General features: G+C 52.8%; 1 long non-coding RNA gene across 7 annotated transcripts in view; it reads left to right on the top strand.

Moving 5' to 3' along the window:
• LOC125686729 (uncharacterized) overlaps positions 1-27,860 on the top strand; it is a 64,462-nt gene that overhangs the window by 18,052 nt on the left and 18,550 nt on the right. For 6 of the 7 annotated variants that reach the window (XR_007373881.1, XR_007373880.1, XR_007373879.1 and 3 more), the window contains exons 1-2: positions 23,144-23,958; positions 27,141-27,285. This is a non-coding gene — a long non-coding RNA (uncharacterized LOC125686729). Of the gene's footprint in view, positions 1-23,143; positions 23,959-27,140; positions 27,798-27,860 lie in introns of those variants that run through there. The other variant, XR_007373874.1, reaches the window with a different exon arrangement.

The raw sequence follows: 27,860 nt of genomic DNA, 5'->3' as shown, positions 1-27,860 counted from the left end.
CACAAAGATGCAGAGCCCGCAGTGTAAGAACGTGGCCGAAAGGCCCCGAGGGCAGTCTAGTTGGGGAACGTCTTACCCTTTCCAGACGTGCACTTTTAGGAAGACACACACGGGTCTAATTTCTGCACGCTGGCAACTGTGTCCTTGTCGTGGTGGTTTCACCTGGCAGAGAGCTAAGCACCAGACAGCTGCTTGCTGTCGCTGCCCACGTGGGTGGGTTATGGGGGAGAACTGGCAAGGTAAGCGTGTGAGAATTCAGGGGGTTAGAGAAAGGCGTTCTGGCAGGTGGAAGAAAAGCCGCACGCACAAGCAAAGCGAACCAAGGAATTCTTCTGCAGCTTCCCGTAGGCAGGCAGATAGACAGAGCCTCGGCTGCTTTCTGGCAAGCAGGGCTAACCACGCGTAGCAGCTTGCTGGGAAGATGAGGCCCTCACAGCCGGCGTGAACAGCTCCTTCTTCCTTAGGCCCTCTTTTCTTGCTGTGCGTGACGTGAAAGGAGTATGATCTTATTCTAGCCGTACCAAAGTCACCGTCCCGGACATTCTCCGTGGTTCTGAACGGAGGCTTATTGTCAGTGAGATCAGTGCCTTTAGAAGTGATGAGCTGCGGTTGTTTTCCTTTTGCCGGTGCTGATGCTGGCTAAGTGTGGAATTGCCAGAAACCAGGTTGTGGAAGCAGGATTGAGAGAGCAGAGTTTTTGTTGCGTGTACTGGAAGAGAGGTGCAGTGCTTTCCCGAGAGAAGGAATTGTGCAGGCTGTGTCAAAGTGTAAGTCACGCTGCTGGCCTGTTAAGAGAGCAGGGAAGAAAGGGCTGCGGCTGTGAGCGTTTTGCAGGGAGTCCTTTGCAGGCCCTGAAGTCTGCTGCACAGCCGGTTCTCTGTGTGTTGAGACCACTTGTGTTGGGAGCAGTGACAGAGGGGTGCAGCAGGAGAGCCTGCTTTGTGCCTTTTGTCAGTCGCTTCCTGAAGTAGAGGAGTGCCTAGCTCAATATTTGGGCCCAGGAGCCTGGAACGTGCTTACGCGTGACAAGGAGTGGAATATCAAAGAGAGCCTTGCTCTTGCAGCGCTCTGCTGTCACTGGTGGCGTGCCGAGAGCTCCTGAACGTGACGGCTGCTTCTTCCATGGCTGTATCAAACGCTAGGATGAAATGACTGGGGCCCTCTGGCGGGGACTGCCCTTGGTTATCGGTGACTTAGCAGAGGGCTAGAGGCTGCGCACGGGAAGGGCGAGGGATTTCCCATCAGATCCTCACGTGGGAGATGCGAGCGGGTCGCTATTGCCAAATGAGAAGTGGAGCTGGCAGAGTTGTTAGCTGGGATCAAAGTGCCCCTAGTGCCGCTGGTCTCCAGAAACCCCGCGTCAGACACGAGACAGCCACCAGTGCCAGCACCGGGACGTGTTTGCCTGGTGCGACTGTGTAGGAATGGATCAGTTTTTTTTCATGTGAGCGCTTCCCGGAGCAAGGGAATTGGGCAGGCAGTCAGAGGGAGGCCTGGGAGTAGGAAAGAGTTAAGGAACGAGCCAGGGAGCCGAGCCCTAAGCAGTACAAAACCACGTGGGGTACGGAGTAACATGAAATGGCGGCTCCTCAGGGTGGAACACGGACTAAGACAAAATGGCGCCTCCCTATGTAGGTAGGTGGGAGGGAGTTCCGGTTCTGGCCCCACCTACTTCCGGGCTCTAGCCAATTGGCAGCAGGTCCAGTCCTTCACCCGCGGCACTTTTTCCATGCCGGCACGCATTGTGCGCAGCGCTGGCAGCTGGTGACCGGGCGGCGTGGCTGGGCAGAGGCGGGGGTCTGTGGAGCAGCTGCAGGCGCAGCAGCGTCGGCTCTGCATGCCAGAGTTGTCAGTATTTGCCCGGTCAATTGGTAAGAAGCGCTCTGTTGCGCACCACGCTTAGTCAAAGCCCTTGAAAGAGTAAATTCTGGGAGTGGGAAAGCGGCTGACGGAGAGCTTTGGAGAGTAGTTCTTTGCTCCTTTGGAGACCCCAAGGGGGGCGGTTTCCGCCTTCGGCTGGGAACCGCAGAGAGCGAGTGCACGTCGTGACTGTCTTCATGCGGTCCGGCAGGTGCCTCCGTCTTTTTTTCAGCGTTCCGAGTGAGCGACATGTCCCGAGGTGTTTCAGCAGGGACACGTCAGTGGCTAACCTTGCCTTCTGTGGCTCAAAGCCGCTAGTGAAAATGCGGGGTTGGCTCCTGCCGCCACAAAGATGCAGAGCCCGCAGTGTAAGAACGTGGCCGAAAGGCCCCGAGGGCAGTCTAGTTGGGGAACGTCTTACCCTTTCCAGACGTGCACTTTTAGGAAGACACACACGGGTCTAATTTCTGCACGCTGGCAACTGTGTCCTTGTCGTGGTGGTTTCACCTGGCAGAGAGCTAAGCACCAGACAGCTGCTTGCTGTCGCTGCCCACGTGGGTGGGTTATGGGGGAGAACTGGCAAGGTAAGCGTGTGAGAATTCAGGGGGTTAGAGAAAGGCGTTCTGGCAGGTGGAAGAAAAGCCGCACGCACAAGCAAAGCGAACCAAGGAATTCTTCTGCAGCTTCCCGTAGGCAGGCAGATAGACAGAGCCTCGGCTGCTTTCTGGCAAGCAGGGCTAACCACGCGTAGCAGCTTGCTGGGAAGATGAGGCCCTCACAGCCGGCGTGAACAGCTCCTTCTTCCTTAGGCCCTCTTTTCTTGCTGTGCGTGACGTGAAAGGAGTATGATCTTATTCTAGCCGTACCAAAGTCACCGTCCCGGACATTCTCCGTGGTTCTGAACGGAGGCTTATTGTCAGTGAGATCAGTGCCTTTAGAAGTGATGAGCTGCGGTTGTTTTCCTTTTGCCGGTGCTGATGCTGGCTAAGTGTGGAATTGCCAGAAACCAGGTTGTGGAAGCAGGATTGAGAGAGCAGAGTTTTTGTTGCGTGTACTGGAAGAGAGGTGCAGTGCTTTCCCGAGAGAAGGAATTGTGCAGGCTGTGTCAAAGTGTAAGTCACGCTGCTGGCCTGTTAAGAGAGCAGGGAAGAAAGGGCTGCGGCTGTGAGCGTTTTGCAGGGAGTCCTTTGCAGGCCCTGAAGTCTGCTGCACAGCCGGTTCTCTGTGTGTTGAGACCACTTGTGTTGGGAGCAGTGACAGAGGGGTGCAGCAGGAGAGCCTGCTTTGTGCCTTTTGTCAGTCGCTTCCTGAAGTAGAGGAGTGCCTAGCTCAATATTTGGGCCCAGGAGCCTGGAACGTGCTTACGCGTGACAAGGAGTGGAATATCAAAGAGAGCCTTGCTCTTGCAGCGCTCTGCTGTCACTGGTGGCGTGCCGAGAGCTCCTGAACGTGACGGCTGCTTCTTCCATGGCTGTATCAAACGCTAGGATGAAATGACTGGGGCCCTCTGGCGGGGACTGCCCTTGGTTATCGGTGACTTAGCAGAGGGCTAGAGGCTGCGCACGGGAAGGGCGAGGGATTTCCCATCAGATCCTCACGTGGGAGATGCGAGCGGGTCGCTATTGCCAAATGAGAAGTGGAGCTGGCAGAGTTGTTAGCTGGGATCAAAGTGCCCCTAGTGCCGCTGGTCTCCAGAAACCCCGCGTCAGACACGAGACAGCCACCAGTGCCAGCACCGGGACGTGTTTGCCTGGTGCGACTGTGTAGGAATGGATCAGTTTTTTTTCATGTGAGCGCTTCCCGGAGCAAGGGAATTGGGCAGGCAGTCAGAGGGAGGCCTGGGAGTAGGAAAGAGTTAAGGAACGAGCCAGGGAGCCGAGCCCTAAGCAGTACAAAACCACGTGGGGTACGGAGTAACATGAAATGGCGGCTCCTCAGGGTGGAACACGGACTAAGACAAAATGGCGCCTCCCTATGTAGGTAGGTGGGAGGGAGTTCCGGTTCTGGCCCCACCTACTTCCGGGCTCTAGCCAATTGGCAGCAGGTCCAGTCCTTCACCCGCGGCACTTTTTCCATGCCGGCACGCATTGTGCGCAGCGCTGGCAGCTGGTGACCGGGCGGCGTGGCTGGGCAGAGGCGGGGGTCTGTGGAGCAGCTGCAGGCGCAGCAGCGTCGGCTCTGCATGCCAGAGTTGTCAGTATTTGCCCGGTCAATTGGTAAGAAGCGCTCTGTTGCGCACCACGCTTAGTCAAAGCCCTTGAAAGAGTAAATTCTGGGAGTGGGAAAGCGGCTGACGGAGAGCTTTGGAGAGTAGTTCTTTGCTCCTTTGGAGACCCCAAGGGGGGCGGTTTCCGCCTTCGGCTGGGAACCGCAGAGAGCGAGTGCACGTCGTGACTGTCTTCATGCGGTCCGGCAGGTGCCTCCGTCTTTTTTTCAGCGTTCCGAGTGAGCGACATGTCCCCAGGTGTTTCAGCAGGGACACGTCAGTGGCTTACCTTGCCTTCTGTGGCTCAAAGCCGCTAGTGAAAATGCGGGGTTGGCTCCTGCCGCCACAAAAATGCAGAGCCCGCAGTGTAAGAACGTGGCCGAAAGGCCCCGAGGGCAGTCTAGTTGGGGAACGTCTTACCCTTTCCAGACGTGCACTTTTAGGAAGATACACACGGGTCTAATTTCTGCACGCTGGCAACTGTGTCCTTGTTGTGGTATTTCACCTGGCAGAGAGCTAAGCACCAGACAGCTGCTTGCTGTCGCTGCCCACGTGGGTGGGTTATGGGGGAGAACTGGCAAGGTAAGCGTGTGAGAATTCAGGGGGTTAGAGAAAGGCGTTCTGGCAGGTGGAAGAAAAGCCGCACGCACAAGCAAAGCGAACCAAGGAATTCTTCTGCAGCTTCCCGTAGGCAGGCAGATAGACAGAGCCTCGGCTGCTTTCTGGCAAGCAGGGCTAACCACGCGTAGCAGCTTGCTGGGAAGATGAGGCCCTCACAGCCGGCGTGAACAGCTCCTTCTTCCTTAGGCCCTCTTTTCTTGCTGTGCGTGACGTGAAAGGAGTATGATCTTATTCTAGCCGTACCAAAGTCACCGTCCCGGACATTCTCCGTGGTTCTGAACGGAGGCTTATTGTCAGTGAGATCAGTGCCTTTAGAAGTGATGAGCTGCGGTTGTTTTCCTTTTGCCGGTGCTGATGCTGGCTAAGTGTGGAATTGCCAGAAACCAGGTTGTGGAAGCAGGATTGAGAGAGCAGAGTTTTTGTTGCGTGTACTGGAAGAGAGGTGCAGTGCTTTCCCGAGAGAAGGAATTGTGCAGGCTGTGTCAAAGTGTAAGTCACGCTGCTGGCCTGTTAAGAGAGCAGGGAAGAAAGGGCTGCGGCTGTGAGCGTTTTGCAGGGAGTCCTTTGCAGGCCCTGAAGTCTGCTGCACAGCCGGTTCTCTGTGTGTTGAGACCACTTGTGTTGGGAGCAGTGACAGAGGGGTGCAGCAGGAGAGCCTGCTTTGTGCCTTTTGTCAGTCGCTTCCTGAAGTAGAGGAGTGCCTAGCTCAATATTTGGGCCCAGGAGCCTGGAACGTGCTTACGCGTGACAAGGAGTGGAATATCAAAGAGAGCCTTGCTCTTGCAGCGCTCTGCTGTCACTGGTGGCGTGCCGAGAGCTCCTGAACGTGACGGCTGCTTCTTCCATGGCTGTATCAAACGCTAGGATGAAATGACTGGGGCCCTCTGGCGGGGACTGCCCTTGGTTATCGGTGACTTAGCAGAGGGCTAGAGGCTGCGCACGGGAAGGGCGAGGGATTTCCCATCAGATCCTCACGTGGGAGATGCGAGCGGGTCGCTATTGCCAAATGAGAAGTGGAGCTGGCAGAGTTGTTAGCTGGGATCAAAGTGCCCCTAGTGCCGCTGGTCTCCAGAAACCCCGCGTCAGACACGAGACAGCCACCAGTGCCAGCACCGGGACGTGTTTGCCTGGTGCGACTGTGTAGGAATGGATCAGTTTTTTTTCATGTGAGCGCTTCCTGGAGCAAGGGAATTGGGCAGGCAGTCAGAGGGAGGTCTGGGAGTAGGAAAGAGTTAAGGAACGAGCCAGGGAGCCGAGCCCTAAGCAGTACAAAACCACGTGGGGTACGGAGTAACATGAAATGGCGGCTCCTCAGGGTGGAACACGGACTAAGACAAAATGGCGCCTCCCTATGTAGGTAGGTGGGAGGGAGTTCCGGTTCTGGCCCCACCTACTTCCGGGCTCTAGCCAATTGGCAGCAGGTCCAGTCCTTCACCCGCGGCACTTTTTCCATGCCGGCACGCATTGTGCGCAGCGCTGGCAGCTGGTGACCGGGCGGCGTGGCTGGGCAGAGGCGGGGGTCTGTGGAGCAGCTGCAGGCGCAGCAGCGTCGGCTCTGCATGCCAGAGTTGTCAGTATTTGCCCGGTCAATTGGTAAGAAGCGCTCTGTTGCGCACCACGCTTAGTCAAAGCCCTTGAAAGAGTAAATTCTGGGAGTGGGAAAGCGGCTGACGGAGAGCTTTGGAGAGTAGTTCTTTGCTCCTTTGGAGACCCCAAGGGGGGCGGTTTCCGCCTTCGGCTGGGAACCGCAGAGAGCGAGTGCACGTCGTGACTGTCTTCATGCGGTCCGGCAGGTGCCTCCGTCTTTTTTTCAGCGTTCCGAGTGAGCGACATGTCCCCAGGTGTTTCAGCAGGGACACGTCAGTGGCTTACCTTGCCTTCTGTGGCTCAAAGCCGCTAGTGAAAATGCGGGGTTGGCTCCTGCCGCCACAAAAATGCAGAGCCCGCAGTGTAAGAACGTGGCCGAAAGGCCCCGAGGGCAGTCTAGTTGGGGAACGTCTTACCCTTTCCAGACGTGCACTTTTAGGAAGATACACACGGGTCTAATTTCTGCACGCTGGCAACTGTGTCCTTGTTGTGGTATTTCACCTGGCAGAGAGCTAAGCACCAGACAGCTGCTTGCTGTCGCTGCCCACGTGGGTGGGTTATGGGGGAGAACTGGCAAGGTAAGCGTGTGAGAATTCAGGGGGTTAGAGAAAGGCGTTCTGGCAGGTGGAAGAAAAGCCGCACGCACAAGCAAAGCGAACCAAGGAATTCTTCTGCAGCTTCCCGTAGGCAGGCAGATAGACAGAGCCTCGGCTGCTTTCTGGCAAGCAGGGCTAACCACGCGTAGCAGCTTGCTGGGAAGATGAGGCCCTCACAGCCGGCGTGAACAGCTCCTTCTTCCTTAGGCCCTCTTTTCTTGCTGTGCGTGACGTGAAAGGAGTATGATCTTATTCTAGCCGTACCAAAGTCACCGTCCCGGACATTCTCCGTGGTTCTGAACGGAGGCTTATTGTCAGTGAGATCAGTGCCTTTAGAAGTGATGAGCTGCGGTTGTTTTCCTTTTGCCGGTGCTGATGCTGGCTAAGTGTGGAATTGCCAGAAACCAGGTTGTGGAAGCAGGATTGAGAGAGCAGAGTTTTTGTTGCGTGTACTGGAAGAGAGGTGCAGTGCTTTCCCGAGAGAAGGAATTGTGCAGGCTGTGTCAAAGTGTAAGTCACGCTGCTGGCCTGTTAAGAGAGCAGGGAAGAAAGGGCTGCGGCTGTGAGCGTTTTGCAGGGAGTCCTTTGCAGGCCCTGAAGTCTGCTGCACAGCCGGTTCTCTGTGTGTTGAGACCACTTGTGTTGGGAGCAGTGACAGAGGGGTGCAGCAGGAGAGCCTGCTTTGTGCCTTTTGTCAGTCGCTTCCTGAAGTAGAGGAGTGCCTAGCTCAATATTTGGGCCCAGGAGCCTGGAACGTGCTTACGCGTGACAAGGAGTGGAATATCAAAGAGAGCCTTGCTCTTGCAGCGCTCTGCTGTCACTGGTGGCGTGCCGAGAGCTCCTGAACGTGACGGCTGCTTCTTCCATGGCTGTATCAAACGCTAGGATGAAATGACTGGGGCCCTCTGGCGGGGACTGCCCTTGGTTATCGGTGACTTAGCAGAGGGCTAGAGGCTGCGCACGGGAAGGGCGAGGGATTTCCCATCAGATCCTCACGTGGGAGATGCGAGCGGGTCGCTATTGCCAAATGAGAAGTGGAGCTGGCAGAGTTGTTAGCTGGGATCAAAGTGCCCCTAGTGCCGCTGGTCTCCAGAAACCCCGCGTCAGACACGAGACAGCCACCAGTGCCAGCACCGGGACGTGTTTGCCTGGTGCGACTGTGTAGGAATGGATCAGTTTTTTTTCATGTGAGCGCTTCCCGGAGCAAGGGAATTGGGCAGGCAGTCAGAGGGAGGCCTGGGAGTAGGAAAGAGTTAAGGAACGAGCCAGGGAGCCGAGCCCTAAGCAGTACAAAACCACGTGGGGTACGGAGTAACATGAAATGGCGGCTCCTCAGGGTGGAACACGGACTAAGACAAAATGGCGCCTCCCTATGTAGGTAGGTGGGAGGGAGTTCCGGTTCTGGCCCCACCTACTTCCGGGCTCTAGCCAATTGGCAGCAGGTCCAGTCCTTCACCCGCGGCACTTTTTCCATGCCGGCACGCATTGTGCGCAGCGCTGGCAGCTGGTGACCGGGCGGCGTGGCTGGGCAGAGGCGGGGGTCTGTGGAGCAGCTGCAGGCGCAGCAGCGTCGGCTCTGCATGCCAGAGTTGTCAGTATTTGCCCGGTCAATTGGTAAGAAGCGCTCTGTTGCGCACCACGCTTAGTCAAAGCCCTTGAAAGAGTAAATTCTGGGAGTGGGAAAGCGGCTGACGGAGAGCTTTGGAGAGTAGTTCTTTGCTCCTTTGGAGACCCCAAGGGGGGCGGTTTCCGCCTTCGGCTGGGAACCGCAGAGAGCGAGTGCACGTCGTGACTGTCTTCATGCGGTCCGGCAGGTGCCTCCGTCTTTTTTTCAGCGTTCCGAGTGAGCGACATGTCCCCAGGTGTTTCAGCAGGGACACGTCAGTGGCTAACCTTGCCTTCTGTGGCTCAAAGCCGCTAGTGAAAATGCGGGGTTGGCTCCTGCCGCCACAAAGATGCAGAGCCCGCAGTGTAAGAACGTGGCCGAAAGGCCCCGAGGGCAGTCTAGTTGGGGAACGTCTTACCCTTTCCAGACGTGCACTTTTAGGAAGACACACACGGGTCTAATTTCTGCACGCTGGCAACTGTGTCCTTGTCGTGGTGGTTTCACCTGGCAGAGAGCTAAGCACCAGACAGCTGCTTGCTGTCGCTGCCCACGTGGGTGGGTTATGGGGGAGAACTGGCAAGGTAAGCGTGTGAGAATTCAGGGGGTTAGAGAAAGGCGTTCTGGCAGGTGGAAGAAAAGCCGCACGCACAAGCAAAGCGAACCAAGGAATTCTTCTGCAGCTTCCCGTAGGCAGGCAGATAGACAGAGCCTCGGCTGCTTTCTGGCAAGCAGGGCTAACCACGCGTAGCAGCTTGCTGGGAAGATGAGGCCCTCACAGCCGGCGTGAACAGCTCCTTCTTCCTTAGGCCCTCTTTTCTTGCTGTGCGTGACGTGAAAGGAGTATGATCTTATTCTAGCCGTACCAAAGTCACCGTCCCGGACATTCTCCGTGGTTCTGAACGGAGGCTTATTGTCAGTGAGATCAGTGCCTTTAGAAGTGATGAGCTGCGGTTGTTTTCCTTTTGCCGGTGCTGCTGCTGGCTAAGTGTGGAATTGCCAGAAACCAGGTTGTGGAAGCAGGATTGAGAGAGCAGAGTTTTTGTTGCGTGTACTGGAAGAGAGGTGCAGTGCTTTCCCGAGAGAAGGAATTGTGCAGGCTGTGTCAAAGTGTAAGTCACGCTGCTGGCCTGTTAAGAGAGCAGGGAAGAAAGGGCTGCGGCTGTGAGCGTTTTGCAGGGAGTCCTTTGCAGGCCCTGAAGTCTGCTGCACAGCCGGTTCTCTGTGTGTTGAGACCACTTGTGTTGGGAGCAGTGACAGAGGGGTGCAGCAGGAGAGCCTGCTTTGTGCCTTTTGTCAGTCGCTTCCTGAAGTAGAGGAGTGCCTAGCTCAATATTTGGGCCCAGGAGCCTGGAACGTGCTTACGCGTGACAAGGAGTGGAATATCAAAGAGAGCCTTGCTCTTGCAGCGCTCTGCTGTCACTGGTGGCGTGCCGAGAGCTCCTGAACGTGACGGCTGCTTCTTCCATGGCTGTATCAAACGCTAGGATGAAATGACTGGGGCCCTCTGGCGGGGACTGCCCTTGGTTATCGGTGACTTAGCAGAGGGCTAGAGGCTGCGCACGGGAAGGGCGAGGGATTTCCCATCAGATCCTCACGTGGGAGATGCGAGCGGGTCGCTATTGCCAAATGAGAAGTGGAGCTGGCAGAGTTGTTAGCTGGGATCAAAGTGCCCCTAGTGCCGCTGGTCTCCAGAAACCCCGCGTCAGACACGAGACAGCCACCAGTGCCAGCACCGGGACGTGTTTGCCTGGTGCGACTGTGTAGGAATGGATCAGTTTTTTTTCATGTGAGCGCTTCCCGGAGCAAGGGAATTGGGCAGGCAGTCAGAGGGAGGCCTGGGAGTAGGAAAGAGTTAAGGAACGAGCCAGGGAGCCGAGCCCTAAGCAGTACAAAACCACGTGGGGTACGGAGTAACATGAAATGGCGGCTCCTCAGGGTGGAACACGGACTAAGACAAAATGGCGCCTCCCTATGTAGGTAGGTGGGAGGGAGTTCCGGTTCTGGCCCCACCTACTTCCGGGCTCTAGCCAATTGGCAGCAGGTCCAGTCCTTCACCCGCGGCACTTTTTCCATGCCGGCACGCATTGTGCGCAGCGCTGGCAGCTGGTGACCGGGCGGCGTGGCTGGGCAGAGGCGGGGGTCTGTGGAGCAGCTGCAGGCGCAGCAGCGTCGGCTCTGCATGCCAGAGTTGTCAGTATTTGCCCGGTCAATTGGTAAGAAGCGCTCTGTTGCGCACCACGCTTAGTCAAAGCCCTTGAAAGAGTAAATTCTGGGAGTGGGAAAGCGGCTGACGGAGAGCTTTGGAGAGTAGTTCTTTGCTCCTTTGGAGACCCCAAGGGGGGCGGTTTCCGCCTTCGGCTGGGAACCGCAGAGAGCGAGTGCACGTCGTGACTGTCTTCATGCGGTCCGGCAGGTGCCTCCGTCTTTTTTTCAGCGTTCCGAGTGAGCGACATGTCCCCAGGTGTTTCAGCAGGGACACGTCAGTGGCTAACCTTGCCTTCTGTGGCTCAAAGCCGCTAGTGAAAATGCGGGGTTGGCTCCTGCCGCCACAAAGATGCAGAGCCCGCAGTGTAAGAACGTGGCCGAAAGGCCCCGAGGGCAGTCTAGTTGGGGAACGTCTTACCCTTTCCAGACGTGCACTTTTAGGAAGACACACACGGGTCTAATTTCTGCACGCTGGCAACTGTGTCCTTGTCGTGGTGGTTTCACCTGGCAGAGAGCTAAGCACCAGACAGCTGCTTGCTGTCGCTGCCCACGTGGGTGGGTTATGGGGGAGAACTGGCAAGGTAAGCGTGTGAGAATTCAGGGGGTTAGAGAAAGGCGTTCTGGCAGGTGGAAGAAAAGCCGCACGCACAAGCAAAGCGAACCAAGGAATTCTTCTGCAGCTTCCCGTAGGCAGGCAGATAGACAGAGCCTCGGCTGCTTTCTGGCAAGCAGGGCTAACCACGCGTAGCAGCTTGCTGGGAAGATGAGGCCCTCACAGCCGGCGTGAACAGCTCCTTCTTCCTTAGGCCCTCTTTTCTTGCTGTGCGTGACGTGAAAGGAGTATGATCTTATTCTAGCCGTACCAAAGTCACCGTCCCGGACATTCTCCGTGGTTCTGAACGGAGGCTTATTGTCAGTGAGATCAGTGCCTTTAGAAGTGATGAGCTGCGGTTGTTTTCCTTTTGCCGGTGCTGCTGCTGGCTAAGTGTGGAATTGCCAGAAACCAGGTTGTGGAAGCAGGATTGAGAGAGCAGAGTTTTTGTTGCGTGTACTGGAAGAGAGGTGCAGTGCTTTCCCGAGAGAAGGAATTGTGCAGGCTGTGTCAAAGTGTAAGTCACGCTGCTGGCCTGTTAAGAGAGCAGGGAAGAAAGGGCTGCGGCTGTGAGCGTTTTGCAGGGAGTCCTTTGCAGGCCCTGAAGTCTGCTGCACAGCCGGTTCTCTGTGTGTTGAGACCACTTGTGTTGGGAGCAGTGACAGAGGGGTGCAGCAGGAGAGCCTGCTTTGTGCCTTTTGTCAGTCGCTTCCTGAAGTAGAGGAGTGCCTAGCTCAATATTTGGGCCCAGGAGCCTGGAACGTGCTTACGCGTGACAAGGAGTGGAATATCAAAGAGAGCCTTGCTCTTGCAGCGCTCTGCTGTCACTGGTGGCGTGCCGAGAGCTCCTGAACGTGACGGCTGCTTCTTCCATGGCTGTATCAAACGCTAGGATGAAATGACTGGGGCCCTCTGGCGGGGACTGCCCTTGGTTATCGGTGACTTAGCAGAGGGCTAGAGGCTGCGCACGGGAAGGGCGAGGGATTTCCCATCAGATCCTCACGTGGGAGATGCGAGCGGGTCGCTATTGCCAAATGAGAAGTGGAGCTGGCAGAGTTGTTAGCTGGGATCAAAGTGCCCCTAGTGCCGCTGGTCTCCAGAAACCCCGCGTCAGACACGAGACAGCCACCAGTGCCAGCACCGGGACGTGTTTGCCTGGTGCGACTGTGTAGGAATGGATCAGTTTTTTTTCATGTGAGCGCTTCCCGGAGCAAGGGAATTGGGCAGGCAGTCAGAGGGAGGCCTGGGAGTAGGAAAGAGTTAAGGAACGAGCCAGGGAGCCGAGCCCTAAGCAGTACAAAACCACGTGGGGTACGGAGTAACATGAAATGGCGGCTCCTCAGGGTGGAACACGGACTAAGACAAAATGGCGCCTCCCTATGTAGGTAGGTGGGAGGGAGTTCCGGTTCTGGCCCCACCTACTTCCGGGCTCTAGCCAATTGGCAGCAGGTCCAGTCCTTCACCCGCGGCACTTTTTCCATGCCGGCACGCATTGTGCGCAGCGCTGGCAGCTGGTGACCGGGCGGCGTGGCTGGGCAGAGGCGGGGGTCTGTGGAGCAGCTGCAGGCGCAGCAGCGTCGGCTCTGCATGCCAGAGTTGTCAGTATTTGCCCGGTCAATTGGTAAGAAGCGCTCTGTTGCGCACCACGCTTAGTCAAAGCCCTTGAAAGAGTAAATTCTGGGAGTGGGAAAGCGGCTGACGGAGAGCTTTGGAGAGTAGTTCTTTGCTCCTTTGGAGACCCCAAGGGGGGCGGTTTCCGCCTTCGGCTGGGAACCGCAGAGAGCGAGTGCACGTCGTGACTGTCTTCATGCGGTCCGGCAGGTGCCTCCGTCTTTTTTTCAGCGTTCCGAGTGAGCGACATGTCCCCAGGTGTTTCAGCAGGGACACGTCAGTGGCTAACCTTGCCTTCTGTGGCTCAAAGCCGCTAGTGAAAATGCGGGGTTGGCTCCTGCCGCCACAAAGATGCAGAGCCCGCAGTGTAAGAACGTGGCCGAAAGGCCCCGAGGGCAGTCTAGTTGGGGAACGTCTTACCCTTTCCAGACGTGCACTTTTAGGAAGACACACACGGGTCTAATTTCTGCACGCTGGCAACTGTGTCCTTGTCGTGGTGGTTTCACCTGGCAGAGAGCTAAGCACCAGACAGCTGCTTGCTGTCGCTGCCCACGTGGGTGGGTTATGGGGGAGAACTGGCAAGGTAAGCGTGTGAGAATTCAGGGGGTTAGAGAAAGGCGTTCTGGCAGGTGGAAGAAAAGCCGCACGCACAAGCAAAGCGAACCAAGGAATTCTTCTGCAGCTTCCCGTAGGCAGGCAGATAGACAGAGCCTCGGCTGCTTTCTGGCAAGCAGGGCTAACCACGCGTAGCAGCTTGCTGGGAAGATGAGGCCCTCACAGCCGGCGTGAACAGCTCCTTCTTCCTTAGGCCCTCTTTTCTTGCTGTGCGTGACGTGAAAGGAGTATGATCTTATTCTAGCCGTACCAAAGTCACCGTCCCGGACATTCTCCGTGGTTCTGAACGGAGGCTTATTGTCAGTGAGATCAGTGCCTTTAGAAGTGATGAGCTGCGGTTGTTTTCCTTTTGCCGGTGCTGCTGCTGGCTAAGTGTGGAATTGCCAGAAACCAGGTTGTGGAAGCAGGATTGAGAGAGCAGAGTTTTTGTTGCGTGTACTGGAAGAGAGGTGCAGTGCTTTCCCGAGAGAAGGAATTGTGCAGGCTGTGTCAAAGTGTAAGTCACGCTGCTGGCCTGTTAAGAGAGCAGGGAAGAAAGGGCTGCGGCTGTGAGCGTTTTGCAGGGAGTCCTTTGCAGGCCCTGAAGTCTGCTGCACAGCTGGTTCTCTGTGTGTTGAGACCACTTGTGTTGGGAGCAGTGACAGAGGGGTGCAGCAGGAGAGCCTGCTTTGTGCCTTTTGTCAGTCGCTTCCTGAAGTAGAGGAGTGCCTAGCTCAATATTTGGGCCCAGGAGCCTGGAACGTGCTTACGCGTGACAAGGAGTGGAATATCAAAGAGAGCCTTGCTCTTGCAGCGCTCTGCTGTCACTGGTGGCGTGCCGAGAGCTCCTGAACGTGACGGCTGCTTCTTCCATGGCTGTATCAAACGCTAGGATGAAATGACTGGGGCCCTCTGGCGGGGACTGCCCTTGGTTATCGGTGACTTAGCAGAGGGCTAGAGGCTGCGCACGGGAAGGGCGAGGGATTTCCCATCAGATCCTCACGTGGGAGATGCGAGCGGGTCGCTATTGCCAAATGAGAAGTGGAGCTGGCAGAGTTGTTAGCTGGGATCAAAGTGCCCCTAGTGCCGCTGGTCTCCAGAAACCCCGCGTCAGACACGAGACAGCCACCAGTGCCAGCACCGGGACGTGTTTGCCTGGTGCGACTGTGTAGGAATGGATCAGTTTTTTTTCATGTGAGCGCTTCCCGGAGCAAGGGAATTGGGCAGGCAGTCAGAGGGAGGCCTGGGAGTAGGAAAGAGTTAAGGAACGAGCCAGGGAGCCGAGCCCTAAGCAGTACAAAACCACGTGGGGTACGGAGTAACATGAAATGGCGGCTCCTCAGGGTGGAACACGGACTAAGACAAAATGGCGCCTCCCTATGTAGGTAGGTGGGAGGGAGTTCCGGTTCTGGCCCCACCTACTTCCGGGCTCTAGCCAATTGGCAGCAGGTCCAGTCCTTCACCCGCGGCACTTTTTCCATGCCGGCACGCATTGTGCGCAGCGCTGGCAGCTGGTGACCGGGCGGCGTGGCTGGGCAGAGGCGGGGGTCTGTGGAGCAGCTGCAGGCGCAGCAGCGTCGGCTCTGCATGCCAGAGTTGTCAGTATTTGCCCGGTCAATTGGTAAGAAGCGCTCTGTTGCGCACCACGCTTAGTCAAAGCCCTTGAAAGAGTAAATTCTGGGAGTGGGAAAGCGGCTGACGGAGAGCTTTGGAGAGTAGTTCTTTGCTCCTTTGGAGACCCCAAGGGGGGCGGTTTCCGCCTTCGGCTGGGAACCGCAGAGAGCGAGTGCACGTCGTGACTGTCTTCATGCGGTCCGGCAGGTGCCTCCGTCTTTTTTTCAGCGTTCCGAGTGAGCGACATGTCCCCAGGTGTTTCAGCAGGGACACGTCAGTGGCTAACCTTGCCTTCTGTGGCTCAAAGCCGCTAGTGAAAATGCGGGGTTGGCTCCTGCCGCCACAAAGATGCAGAGCCCGCAGTGTAAGAACGTGGCCGAAAGGCCCCGAGGGCAGTCTAGTTGGGGAACGTCTTACCCTTTCCAGACGTGCACTTTTAGGAAGACACACACGGGTCTAATTTCTGCACGCTGGCAACTGTGTCCTTGTCGTGGTGGTTTCACCTGGCAGAGAGCTAAGCACCAGACAGCTGCTTGCTGTCGCTGCCCACGTGGGTGGGTTATGGGGGAGAACTGGCAAGGTAAGCGTGTGAGAATTCAGGGGGTTAGAGAAAGGCGTTCTGGCAGGTGGAAGAAAAGCCGCACGCACAAGCAAAGCGAACCAAGGAATTCTTCTGCAGCTTCCCGTAGGCAGGCAGATAGACAGAGCCTCGGCTGCTTTCTGGCAAGCAGGGCTAACCACGCGTAGCAGCTTGCTGGGAAGATGAGGCCCTCACAGCCGGCGTGAACAGCTCCTTCTTCCTTAGGCCCTCTTTTCTTGCTGTGCGTGACGTGAAAGGAGTATGATCTTATTCTAGCCGTACCAAAGTCACCGTCCCGGACATTCTCCGTGGTTCTGAACGGAGGCTTATTGTCAGTGAGATCAGTGCCTTTAGAAGTGATGAGCTGCGGTTGTTTTCCTTTTGCCGGTGCTGCTGCTGGCTAAGTGTGGAATTGCCAGAAACCAGGTTGTGGAAGCAGGATTGAGAGAGCAGAGTTTTTGTTGCGTGTACTGGAAGAGAGGTGCAGTGCTTTCCCGAGAGAAGGAATTGTGCAGGCTGTGTCAAAGTGTAAGTCACGCTGCTGGCCTGTTAAGAGAGCAGGGAAGAAAGGGCTGCGGCTGTGAGCGTTTTGCAGGGAGTCCTTTGCAGGCCCTGAAGTCTGCTGCACAGCCGGTTCTCTGTGTGTTGAGACCACTTGTGTTGGGAGCAGTGACAGAGGGGTGCAGCAGGAGAGCCTGCTTTGTGCCTTTTGTCAGTCGCTTCCTGAAGTAGAGGAGTGCCTAGCTCAATATTTGGGCCCAGGAGCCTGGAACGTGCTTACGCGTGACAAGGAGTGGAATATCAAAGAGAGCCTTGCTCTTGCAGCGCTCTGCTGTCACTGGTGGCGTGCCGAGAGCTCCTGAACGTGACGGCTGCTTCTTCCATGGCTGTATCAAACGCTAGGATGAAATGACTGGGGCCCTCTGGCGGGGACTGCCCTTGGTTATCGGTGACTTAGCAGAGGGCTAGAGGCTGCGCACGGGAAGGGCGAGGGATTTCCCATCAGATCCTCACGTGGGAGATGCGAGCGGGTCGCTATTGCCAAATGAGAAGTGGAGCTGGCAGAGTTGTTAGCTGGGATCAAAGTGCCCCTAGTGCCGCTGGTCTCCAGAAACCCCGCGTCAGACACGAGACAGCCACCAGTGCCAGCACCGGGACGTGTTTGCCTGGTGCGACTGTGTAGGAATGGATCAGTTTTTTTTCATGTGAGCGCTTCCCGGAGCAAGGGAATTGGGCAGGCAGTCAGAGGGAGGCCTGGGAGTAGGAAAGAGTTAAGGAACGAGCCAGGGAGCCGAGCCCTAAGCAGTACAAAACCACGTGGGGTACGGAGTAACATGAAATGGCGGCTCCTCAGGGTGGAACACGGACTAAGACAAAATGGCGCCTCCCTATGTAGGTAGGTGGGAGGGAGTTCCGGTTCTGGCCCCACCTACTTCCGGGCTCTAGCCAATTGGCAGCAGGTCCAGTCCTTCACCCGCGGCACTTTTTCCATGCCGGCACGCATTGTGCGCAGCGCTGGCAGCTGGTGACCGGGCGGCGTGGCTGGGCAGAGGCGGGGGTCTGTGGAGCAGCTGCAGGCGCAGCAGCGTCGGCTCTGCATGCCAGAGTTGTCAGTATTTGCCCGGTCAATTGGTAAGAAGCGCTCTGTTGCGCACCACGCTTAGTCAAAGCCCTTGAAAGAGTAAATTCTGGGAGTGGGAAAGCGGCTGACGGAGAGCTTTGGAGAGTAGTTCTTTGCTCCTTTGGAGACCCCAAGGGGGGCGGTTTCCGCCTTCGGCTGGGAACCGCAGAGAGCGAGTGCACGTCGTGACTGTCTTCATGCGGTCCGGCAGGTGCCTCCGTCTTTTTTTCAGCGTTCCGAGTGAGCGACATGTCCCCAGGTGTTTCAGCAGGGACACGTCAGTGGCTAACCTTGCCTTCTGTGGCTCAAAGCCGCTAGTGAAAATGCGGGGTTGGCTCCTGCCGCCACAAAGATGCAGAGCCCGCAGTGTAAGAACGTGGCCGAAAGGCCCCGAGGGCAGTCTAGTTGGGGAACGTCTTACCCTTTCCAGACGTGCACTTTTAGGAAGACACACACGGGTCTAATTTCTGCACGCTGGCAACTGTGTCCTTGTCGTGGTGGTTTCACCTGGCAGAGAGCTAAGCACCAGACAGCTGCTTGCTGTCGCTGCCCACGTGGGTGGGTTATGGGGGAGAACTGGCAAGGTAAGCGTGTGAGAATTCAGGGGGTTAGAGAAAGGCGTTCTGGCAGGTGGAAGAAAAGCCGCACGCACAAGCAAAGCGAACCAAGGAATTCTTCTGCAGCTTCCCGTAGGCAGGCAGATAGACAGAGCCTCGGCTGCTTTCTGGCAAGCAGGGCTAACCACGCGTAGCAGCTTGCTGGGAAGATGAGGCCCTCACAGCCGGCGTGAACAGCTCCTTCTTCCTTAGGCCCTCTTTTCTTGCTGTGCGTGACGTGAAAGGAGTATGATCTTATTCTAGCCGTACCAAAGTCACCGTCCCGGACATTCTCCGTGGTTCTGAACGGAGGCTTATTGTCAGTGAGATCAGTGCCTTTAGAAGTGATGAGCTGCGGTTGTTTTCCTTTTGCCGGTGCTGCTGCTGGCTAAGTGTGGAATTGCCAGAAACCAGGTTGTGGAAGCAGGATTGAGAGAGCAGAGTTTTTGTTGCGTGTACTGGAAGAGAGGTGCAGTGCTTTCCCGAGAGAAGGAATTGTGCAGGCTGTGTCAAAGTGTAAGTCACGCTGCTGGCCTGTTAAGAGAGCAGGGAAGAAAGGGCTGCGGCTGTGAGCGTTTTGCAGGGAGTCCTTTGCAGGCCCTGAAGTCTGCTGCACAGCCGGTTCTCTGTGTGTTGAGACCACTTGTGTTGGGAGCAGTGACAGAGGGGTGCAGCAGGAGAGCCTGCTTTGTGCCTTTTGTCAGTCGCTTCCTGAAGTAGAGGAGTGCCTAGCTCAATATTTGGGCCCAGGAGCCTGGAACGTGCTTACGCGTGACAAGGAGTGGAATATCAAAGAGAGCCTTGCTCTTGCAGCGCTCTGCTGTCACTGGTGGCGTGCCGAGAGCTCCTGAACGTGACGGCTGCTTCTTCCATGGCTGTATCAAACGCTAGGATGAAATGACTGGGGCCCTCTGGCGGGGACTGCCCTTGGTTATCGGTGACTTAGCAGAGGGCTAGAGGCTGCGCACGGGAAGGGCGAGGGATTTCCCATCAGATCCTCACGTGGGAGATGCGAGCGGGTCGCTATTGCCAAATGAGAAGTGGAGCTGGCAGAGTTGTTAGCTGGGATCAAAGTGCCCCTAGTGCCGCTGGTCTCCAGAAACCCCGCGTCAGACACGAGACAGCCACCAGTGCCAGCACCGGGACGTGTTTGCCTGGTGCGACTGTGTAGGAATGGATCAGTTTTTTTTCATGTGAGCGCTTCCCGGAGCAAGGGAATTGGGCAGGCAGTCAGAGGGAGGCCTGGGAGTAGGAAAGAGTTAAGGAACGAGCCAGGGAGCCGAGCCCTAAGCAGTACAAAACCACGTGGGGTACGGAGTAACATGAAATGGCGGCTCCTCAGGGTGGAACACGGACTAAGACAAAATGGCGCCTCCCTATGTAGGTAGGTGGGAGGGAGTTCCGGTTCTGGCCCCACCTACTTCCGGGCTCTAGCCAATTGGCAGCAGGTCCAGTCCTTCACCCGCGGCACTTTTTCCATGCCGGCACGCATTGTGCGCAGCGCTGGCAGCTGGTGACCGGGCGGCGTGGCTGGGCAGAGGCGGGGGTCTGTGGAGCAGCTGCAGGCGCAGCAGCGTCGGCTCTGCATGCCAGAGTTGTCAGTATTTGCCCGGTCAATTGGTAAGAAGCGCTCTGTTGCGCACCACGCTTAGTCAAAGCCCTTGAAAGAGTAAATTCTGGGAGTGGGAAAGCGGCTGACGGAGAGCTTTGGAGAGTAGTTCTTTGCTCCTTTGGAGACCCCAAGGGGGGCGGTTTCCGCCTTCGGCTGGGAACCGCAGAGAGCGAGTGCACGTCGTGACTGTCTTCATGCGGTCCGGCAGGTGCCTCCGTCTTTTTTTCAGCGTTCCGAGTGAGCGACATGTCCCCAGGTGTTTCAGCAGGGACACGTCAGTGGCTAACCTTGCCTTCTGTGGCTCAAAGCCGCTAGTGAAAATGCGGGGTTGGCTCCTGCCGCCACAAAGATGCAGAGCCCGCAGTGTAAGAACGTGGCCGAAAGGCCCCGAGGGCAGTCTAGTTGGGGAACGTCTTACCCTTTCCAGACGTGCACTTTTAGGAAGACACACACGGGTCTAATTTCTGCACGCTGGCAACTGTGTCCTTGTCGTGGTGGTTTCACCTGGCAGAGAGCTAAGCACCAGACAGCTGCTTGCTGTCGCTGCCCACGTGGGTGGGTTATGGGGGAGAACTGGCAAGGTAAGCGTGTGAGAATTCAGGGGGTTAGAGAAAGGCGTTCTGGCAGGTGGAAGAAAAGCCGCACGCACAAGCAAAGCGAACCAAGGAATTCTTCTGCAGCTTCCCGTAGGCAGGCAGATAGACAGAGCCTCGGCTGCTTTCTGGCAAGCAGGGCTAACCACGCGTAGCAGCTTGCTGGGAAGATGAGGCCCTCACAGCCGGCGTGAACAGCTCCTTCTTCCTTAGGCCCTCTTTTCTTGCTGTGCGTGACGTGAAAGGAGTATGATCTTATTCTAGCCGTACCAAAGTCACCGTCCCGGACATTCTCCGTGGTTCTGAACGGAGGCTTATTGTCAGTGAGATCAGTGCCTTTAGAAGTGATGAGCTGCGGTTGTTTTCCTTTTGCCGGTGCTGATGCTGGCTAAGTGTGGAATTGCCAGAAACCAGGTTGTGGAAGCAGGATTGAGAGAGCAGAGTTTTTGTTGCGTGTACTGGAAGAGAGGTGCAGTGCTTTCCCGAGAGAAGGAATTGTGCAGGCTGTGTCAAAGTGTAAGTCACGCTGCTGGCCTGTTAAGAGAGCAGGGAAGAAAGGGCTGCGGCTGTGAGCGTTTTGCAGGGAGTCCTTTGCAGGCCCTGAAGTCTGCTGCACAGCCGGTTCTCTGTGTGTTGAGACCACTTGTGTTGGGAGCAGTGACAGAGGGGTGCAGCAGGAGAGCCTGCTTTGTGCCTTTTGTCAGTCGCTTCCTGAAGTAGAGGAGTGCCTAGCTCAATATTTGGGCCCAGGAGCCTGGAACGTGCTTACGCGTGACAAGGAGTGGAATATCAAAGAAAGCCTTGCTCTTGCAGCGCTCTGCTGTCACTGGTGGCGTGCTGAGAGCTCCTGAACGTGACGGCTGCTTCTTCCATGGCTGTATCAAACGCTAGGATGAAATGACTGGGGCCCTCTGGCGGGGACTGCCCTTGGTTATCGGTGACTTAGCAGAGGGCTAGAGGCTGCGCACGGGAAGGGCGAGGGATTTCCCATCAGATCCTCACGTGGGAGATGCGAGCGGGTCGCTATTGCCAAATGAGAAGTGGAGCTGGCAGAGTTGTTAGCTGGGATCAAAGTGCCCCTAGTGCCGCTGGTCTCCAGAAACCCCGCGTCAGACACGAGACAGCCACCAGTGCCAGCACCGGGACGTGTTTGCCTGGTGCGACTGTGTAGGAATGGATCAGTTTTTTTTCATGTGAGCGCTTCCCGGAGCAAGGGAATTGGGCAGGCAGTCAGAGGGAGGCCTGGGAGTAGGAAAGAGTTAAGGAACGAGCCAGGGAGCCGAGCCCTAAGCAGTACAAAACCACGTGGGGTACGGAGTAACATGAAATGGCGGCTCCTCAGGGTGGAACACGGACTAAGACAAAATGGCGCCTCCCTATGTAGGTAGGTGGGAGGGAGTTCCGGTTCTGGCCCCACCTACTTCCGGGCTCTAGCCAATTGGCAGCAGGTCCAGTCCTTCACCCGCGGCACTTTTTCCATGCCGGCACGCATTGTGCGCAGCGCTGGCAGCTGGTGACCGGGCGGCGTGGCTGGGCAGAGGCGGGGGTCTGTGGAGCAGCTGCAGGCGCAGCAGCGTCGGCTCTGCATGCCAGAGTTGTCAGTATTTGCCCGGTCAATTGGTAAGAAGCGCTCTGTTGCGCACCACGCTTAGTCAAAGCCCTTGAAAGAGTAAATTCTGGGAGTGGGAAAGCGGCTGACGGAGAGCTTTGGAGAGTAGTTCTTTGCTCCTTTGGAGACCCCAAGGGGGGCGGTTTCCGCCTTCGGCTGGGAACCGCAGAGAGCGAGTGCACGTCGTGACTGTCTTCATGCGGTCCGGCAGGTGCCTCCGTCTTTTTTTCAGCGTTCCGAGTGAGCGACATGTCCCCAGGTGTTTCAGCAGGGACACGTCAGTGGCTAACCTTGCCTTCTGTGGCTCAAAGCCGCTAGTGAAAATGCGGGGTTGGCTCCTGCCGCCACAAAGATGCAGAGCCCGCAGTGTAAGAACGTGGCCGAAAGGCCCCGAGGGCAGTCTAGTTGGGGAACGTCTTACCCTTTCCAGACGTGCACTTTTAGGAAGACACACACGGGTCTAATTTCTGCACGCTGGCAACTGTGTCCTTGTCGTGGTGGTTTCACCTGGCAGAGAGCTAAGCACCAGACAGCTGCTTGCTGTCGCTGCCCACGTGGGTGGGTTATGGGGGAGAACTGGCAAGGTAAGCGTGTGAGAATTCAGGGGGTTAGAGAAAGGCGTTCTGGCAGGTGGAAGAAAAGCCGCACGCACAAGCAAAGCGAACCAAGGAATTCTTCTGCAGCTTCCCGTAGGCAGGCAGATAGACAGAGCCTCGGCTGCTTTCTGGCAAGCAGGGCTAACCACGCGTAGCAGCTTGCTGGGAAGATGAGGCCCTCACAGCCGGCGTGAACAGCTCCTTCTTCCTTAGGCCCTCTTTTCTTGCTGTGCGTGACGTGAAAGGAGTATGATCTTATTCTAGCCGTACCAAAGTCACCGTCCCGGACATTCTCCGTGGTTCTGAACGGAGGCTTATTGTCAGTGAGATCAGTGCCTTTAGAAGTGATGAGCTGCGGTTGTTTTCCTTTTGCCGGTGCTGATGCTGGCTAATTGTGGAATTTATAATAGCAAAGAACTGCTTGTTCTCGCTTCTCATGTGAGTTATGGTTAAGAACTGGTGATGTAACTGCGTGAGAATTCAGATGTTTATATTAAGTCATTTTAGGAGTTATATTCCGCAGCTGTCATTATGCTTCAGTCATTTTGCAATGACGGTTAAAGGCCCTGAGGCTGTTACTGTTACCTTTTGACTTCCATAGCTATGCTTCGTTGTGGTTATACTTACGTTTGATTTGTACATCCTGATTGCTCTTCTTCACTTTTCTGTTATCATTTGTGTTCAACCTAGTAGACAGGTAAGGTCCCCAGTGTAGTTTGTTTACTCTGATTTCCTTTTTTTCTTTTCTGGTTTTTTTTTTTTTTTTTTTTTTTTTTTTTTCTCTTTCTTACTCTTCTATGGACAAATTTGGTAAGGGTTTGTTTTTTTTTTTTTTTCTTTTCATCTGAACCTCTTATGATTGATATCTTAGTAGTTTGCATGCAATTAAAATACTTTTGCTTAGTACTTCCTCTTGTTCTCATGCTCAGAGGAAGTTTCTTCACTGTCTCAAGGTTTTTTTGACCCATGGCCATGATTTTTAGTATTATAATGAAGGGAGTTTAGCTGAGGCTGCAGGGACCTTGATTTTTCTTTTTCTTTTTTTTTGTTTTTTAAGTTGCCAACATCCTGATTATTTTTCTCCTTGGAGCTTATTTACTCTGGGTTGTTCTTAATTAAATATACTAAGTATTTTAACACAGATGTATTACAAGGTGCAAATTGTTTGTATTATTTGTATTATTCAAACATGTTTAGCTAAGTATTTTAAGTTATTTTTTAACAGTTCCTTCCCTTGAGACTTCTCTTTTCAGAAAGGTTTGATTAGTCTCATTTTTCTGTGTTTAGTTTGTTAGTCTAATGCAACACTCAGATACATACTGCAATATAACATACAGACAGACAATAGCTGATATTACTAGAAATTCAACTGCAGTGACATTCCATACTGCTAGATAAGAAAATCAGAATGTCAGAAATTTGTATGTTTCTTCAAATCCAAGAGAGGTATCATCTTTCTGAATCTCATGTAAAGTTCTGGTTTGTTGTCAGTAGTACAGTGTAAAGTCCCTTCCATTTTTTGTGTTGGCAGCTTTTCTTTTCAGGAGGATACACTGGACCTGCTGACTTAAATAGAGATATGAGTGAGATCAAAGGCAGAAGAGCTCTCAGTTGGCTGTACCTCTAGGGACATGCAAGAATTCTTTGCAAAGATGCCAGGTAATCACTGAAAACCTGATATTCCTTAAGATGCATTTGTTTCCTTCCCTGTTAAATTTAGAGTATAATGTTTCCTATGCAAATTTTTAAAATTTAATGAACAATTTCCTTCTGTAACTCTAGAGATTATTCTAACTCTTAATAAAGCTTAATCCACTTCTTCTGGACTTCCTGACACAATATTCTATGTTGCATCTTCATTGCCTGATTCATCTTTTCTATATCTCCACTAAACTGCAGCCTTTATGGGATATATAAATTCCACATAATTTCTAAAAATCTTGGCACCTCTTTGCTATTTCTGGAATGAAATGAGGTCCTCTATCTGAAAATCTTCTATCTCCTGGCATTGCCAAATCTTAGTATAATTTCTTTTAACAAAATCTTTATTACTTCTCTTGCCACACTGCTTTGACATGGGAAAATTTCAGGCCAGCCTGAAAAAGTATCAGCAATTAGTAACAAGTATCTATATTCATTACAGTGATAAACTGATTTGGAAAAATCAGTTTGCCGGAGTTCCCCAGACGTGAAACTTCTCTTCCTCTTCCCAGAAGGAGGTCTTTGGATTTTAAGATTTATTTTTTTGTAATTCCACTTCACTGTATAAACAGTCTTAGCAATCAGCACCATATTATTTCCTATAGTGTATTTATTTAATATCTTCTTTGAAGCTTCAGTTCGTATATGCACACACTTATGAGTTCACTCAATTAATTCCTTCATTATTTATGGAATTTCAACACATTGTCCAAGTGAAGTTACCCACAATCCTTTGGCAATCGTTATGCAGTTTTTTTACCAAGTTGTTTTTTTCTTTCTGTACATTTAGGGATTTGAATTTTTTTTCTGAGTTCTTTCTGAGACAAGTTTGCTGACATTGTTTATAGAGAAATTCTTTTCTGTTCCCTCTAACTATATCAGTTTGTCTGATGTGCTGTGAAGTATATCACTGCTTTTTCTTCATATTTCTTCATTGCCTCAAGTAATCTCTTAGTCTCTATACCACATTTCATAGGATTTCTTGTGAAGATTACAATCTTTCTTTGTTTCTAAGTTGCACTGTGAGCACATGTTAGTCAAAAAGTATATTTTGAGTTAGTAGACATTAGACAGCTTTCCTTCTTATAATTCCAGGGCTCAAGTTAAAGCAATTCAGCCTTCAGAGTGGATGTTTACTGATAACTGTTTTGCCTTCATTGCCTTTTCTACTGTGACTGTGGCTTACCCAGCCTTCCGTTTTTCCTTCATAGCAAATCTGTTTCCATTAGTAAATCGTTCCTGGTCAGAAAGACTGTACTACGCCTGTTTGTAAACAATCATGTGCCAATTCTTCCAAGGTTAGGTATCCACAGGTGACACCATCCAACCATTTCTAGAAATTCCTTAAATTCTTTCTTTGACTTTTTTTTTTTTTTTTTTTTTTTTTTCCTTGGAGGAGGGGGAGGGAATGGGGGGGGGGGGGGGGGGGGGTGGAAGTGTGGATGTCACAGGTTACCTTTTTTCTTACAAATCCCAGTTTTCTTTGTCCATGGGATATTTCAGATTGTATTTTATGCATTCTTTGTGCTTTATTCTGTGCTCTCCATGTCTTTCTATCCCCACAGTTTTCAATAAGCTGATAGCTGTCTCTTTACATTCTTCAACCATATCTGCTTCTAGAAAGACATCATGTATGTATTGTACTCCAAATTTGTTCTGATCAAAAGCTACATGTTCTCCCAATTTGTTCAACAAATCTATTCTCATTAGAGGTAATGGACGTTCTGGTGCATAGAAAAATTCAGGTGTGAGTATTTTGTTTCCAGTTTCACACTTAATCAGTTGAAAGAAAAATTGAATCTCATGTTTTCCTGTAGTACAGTTACTGACATAGGAAATTTGCTCTTTGGTCCTTTTCAGCTATTTAGTACAGAATATGTTGCTCCTCTGTTGACTAAGAACTTAACTGTTATTCTGCAGCTTTTCTGAAACCAGGGATTCTTTAAGGGAATCTAGTTTCTCAGTCCCAAATCAATACAAATTTTTTGTATCAATCTTAAGTAAATGTGACTTCAGAATGTGTACAGATGGAGCTATCCAATTTGCTATCTGTCACTTTGGGCACTGATTTTTTCGAAAGTCCCCTTTCCCTGCAATTTGCATACTGATCTCTTTTCAGAGGAATCATATTCCCTAAATTTTCTCCTGCCCTCATCATCTTCTGCACTGTTGTGGTTTAACCTGGCAAGTAGCTAAGCACCACATTTGATCACCTTTTTCACACTCATTCTTAGTGGGACAGGGGAGGTAATTGGGGGGGAAAAAAAGAAAAAAAGGAAGAAATGAGGAAAAAGGGATAATAGTTATGAAAATAATAATAATAAATATATATACTTGTGTGTATACATATACATTTATATATATTTGTATACTTGTGTATGTGTGCGTATGAATATATATATACACACACACATATATATATACACACACATATATGAACAAAAGTGATTCAAAAGTGATTTCACATCACCTTCTAACAGATCCCCTGCCAGTCCCCAGCCATGCTGCCCCACCAACTTCCCTGTTTTCAGGCTTTATTCCCATATGATTTCATGTACTATGGAATATCCCCTTGGCCAATTTAGGTCAGTTGTCCTGATTCCATTCCCTCCCAACTCCTTGTTTCCCCACAGCCTCCCTCACAGGCAGAACAGTATGAGAAGCTGAGAAACCAAAATGTCCTTAGCTCTGTGCAGTACTACTCAGCAACAACTAGAATAATGAGTGGGTTATCAAAATATATTCTGAAAGCCAAAACATCCCAGCTAAAACTAGGATATGCATCCTTATCTTCTAGGAAAAAAAAAACTTTCTTCAGAGGAGGTTGGTATTGAAGCCAATGCAGCAGCCAAAATTGCAGCATTTTTCTTCCTTTCCTTAAATTTCACTTTGTTTTGCCTTCCTTTCCAATTCTTCCTCATTTTTGTATATCTTATATGCAATTACTGTTAGCTTAGACACTGACATTCTAGACATGCTGTCTACTTTTTATAACTTTCTTCTGATTCCCCTTCATGAGAAACTTGTTCAAGGCCGCATTGGACAGACTCCTGGACAACCTGGGACTTGGGTTAAGGTTGTTACCAGGAGACTTCCTGGCTGGGCACTGGAATAATTATCCCCTCTTCTTTTTTTTTCAGGTAGGTAGCAACAAAGCGATGTTGAAAAGTCCAGTGGTGGTCAAAAAGACTTCAGGGCTTTGTGGAGATGGATAAAAGGATCAAGAGGGCAGATAGTGCTCCCTTCTACCCTTCAAGTAGAGGGAAACGGTATTGGAAGAAACAGGTGAGCTTTCAATATGGTTTGAAGGGATACATTGAGAAAATCAGGTTTACAACTGATGACAATAGAATGGCATGTCATGTTTGACAGCAAGCTAGTGAAGATTTTACTGAGTACTTTGGAGAACTCTTGAAGTGTTTGTATATCAAAACATGCAGTATGAAAAATAAATAAGAGGAGTTAAAAGCCTTACTCAGTTGCAGTGCTACAACATCACTACAATTGGTTGAACTTGTGTGAACAGTCTGTGCTTGAAGTGCTGTGATGGGTGATAATAGGTTCTTCAGGAAATATAGGCAGGTCAGGTCAGACAGATAGGTAACGTTGTATGCAAAAGGGGTTGAACTATATAATGCTGGCAGTTAGAGAGTACATGGATGAGAGACTCTGGGGATAGCTTAGAGAAAAGCTAATAAAGCGGATGTTACTGTGGGAGTCTATTACAGATCATCAAGCCAGCATGATATCAGTGACATGTGAGGACTGACAGGATAGAAAATGCTGTAAAAAATTAGAAGAATCTCTAGATCAGTTTCCCTTGTTGTGATTGGCAACTTCAACTTCCAGGTGTTTTCTGG

Source organism: Lagopus muta, chromosome Z (assembly GCF_023343835.1).
Source record: "Lagopus muta isolate bLagMut1 chromosome Z, bLagMut1 primary, whole genome shotgun sequence".
Taxonomy (NCBI): domain Eukaryota; kingdom Metazoa; phylum Chordata; class Aves; order Galliformes; family Phasianidae; genus Lagopus; species Lagopus muta.
This window is presented reverse-complemented; position numbering and strand designations above follow the sequence as displayed.